Here is a 2,495-nt window from a genome sequence, read left to right as displayed (position 1 = left end):
ACATCTAGCATAAGATCACAATCAGAATGCTACATTGGTTAGGGCTGTGTAAAAAAACCTGACGGTTTTAGGTAACACGTTCCAGCTCGAGGAGACCCACTCCAATAAAATCAACCTGATAACATAAACAAACCAGACTAGACTAACTAATCATGTGATATCCTAATTTTTATTTTTAGAATTTAAATATTTGAAAATAATAATTATTTTATGATAAATATATTTTACTTTATAATTGAGTAAAGATAATTTTTACCTAAAATATGATTTATGAAAAAATTAATTTAATTAAAAGCAAAGAAATTATTAAGTAAAAATAATTGGAAAAAAGGGAAAATGGACGAAAATTGGAAAAACGGAGTTTGAAACTGTTATTTTCTCCATTTTCAAATGGGACTTTAACTTCAATTTACTCCAAACATTTTCTTTATAATTTTTCTCCATTTTTTCAGCTTAGGGTTCTCTTTGCAAATATTTTTGGCAAGCAAAATTACCCCTGATAATAAAATTTTCTTCATCAAAGTTCTATTCATTTAGACCTATCTAATGATAGTGACTTTGTGCTGTTTAGAGAGAATTTTTGGGTCTAGGTTTTGGAGCAAATGTTAAGCTTTGATGATTGATAGTACTACCCCACGTCCTTAATATAAAATCTAATTGACTAATTTGATTAGATTAAGAAAGTTTGTTAAGTTAGGTACTTGTAATAAATATATGTTGTCTTCCCTAAAATATCCTTACTAATCATATGCATTAGCTAGAATTATTATTTGATGAAACATTTAGCATGTGCAACTACTACAAGGAGTACCTTAAAAAATGGATAAATATAAAAGACAAAATGGATTGAGATCTTATATTTAGGACTAAATTAAAAGTCAAATTAGTTCTTATATTTAGGGTCAGAATTAGTAATAGTATTGTAGAGCTATTTTAGTAGATCATTTCTATCAATTTGATTTTATTTATTGGTTAAATAGATATTTTAAAATAATTATTTTATCTTGAAAGCTCTTTATTTGTGAGAAATCTGATATTTATACTATGGAAAATCAAATTAAACTTTTTATTTATGTATATTTAAGATACTATTAAATTTTTTATGGTTTACTTTTGAGACTTAAACTTTGAAATGATTTTAGAATTTAAAATATAATAATTTTATATTTAAGAATTTTGAAAAAAATTTATTAAAGGAAATAATTTGGTTTTTAGGAAATTTGGTTATTGATAAAATACTTGATTTTGGGTTATAAGAGTTTTGAGAGTTTAGAAACTTTAACTAATATATAAGCTTAATTAATTAATTAATTAGCTTATATTAATATGTGATTATATTAATTGTGTATATTAATTATTGGATTATTAGTTTGAGCATGGGGTTGACCTTGTGATAATTTGTTTCTTTATTTTGGCGAGATATAACCACTTTCCACTCATTATATGTGTTAATATGTTGTTTATGAGTATTTTGCTATTTTGAAACAACGAGATGTTATTTGGAATTTGATGAGATAAGTTATACTTTTTGAGCTATGAAAATTGTCTTGTGGGACATTTTGAAATTGTGATTGAGAAGTATGAAAAGATGTATATTATGGGTTATGTTGAGAAAAGACAGTTATATTTTTTGTTATATTGCATTTGATTAGATGTTGTTAGATTTTGAGTTGAGTCTTGTTTTACCACATGATAAAGCTACCATTAGTGCATAATAGTTGGCTTTCTTCTTCATCCCTTATGTGAAGGATAAGCCCTTGTAGCTCCTTATTCATCCTCTAGAGTGAGGGATAGACCCATATATATGATTGATTCCTGACAATAAGGGATAGACTTATGTGACTTAGGTGTTAGCCCCTTAGTGAAAGTTTGTATAATTGAGATTATCTTTGTATACATAATTTATAATTCTATTGATACATCTATATTTCTTAAGATTTGATGATTGTCCTACTTGACACATCAATAGCACATGTTAGTATGTATGATGAGTTAGAAAGTTGGTTACTAAGGCTTTTGTCCCACCCATTGATTTCTACTGTTTTTGATAATAGTTCAAGTGTTGGTCCATCAGGGAAGGCTCAGAGACTTGGTGTGCTATTATAGCTTAGATAGCCTCTCTCTTTTTTTTATTTATGTGCTGATTTATCATATATTACCACATATGGCTCATTTACTCTAATTCTGCAAACTAATATTTTTTATTACTGTGATTTGATAAGAGTGCTATTAAAAGGCTGGAGGCCTACAGGACTTTACATGTGACACTCTTTTAAAAATACTGACTTTTGATTAATGGACTTCTTAGCTTATTTTGAAATGATTTATTAGTTGATATGTTTGAAAGTATGAGATTTTATTTAGGTTTATGCTTGAATGTTATTTCTGGACTTCAAAAGTCCAAGGCTTAAGTTAAGGATTGATATGAATTGATTCTATCCATTCAAGTAGTATAGTGCTTTATATTTAAACCATGCTAGATGTACAAAGCCTTT

The sequence above is a fragment of the Neltuma alba genome, unplaced genomic scaffold, assembly GCF_004799145.2.
Source record: "Neltuma alba isolate B1F8T4 unplaced genomic scaffold, ASM479914v2 tig00010409_pilon, whole genome shotgun sequence".
Lineage (NCBI taxonomy): Eukaryota > Viridiplantae > Streptophyta > Magnoliopsida > Fabales > Fabaceae > Neltuma > Neltuma alba.
The sequence above is the reverse complement of the archived record's forward strand: the minus strand, read 5'-3'. Positions refer to the sequence as shown.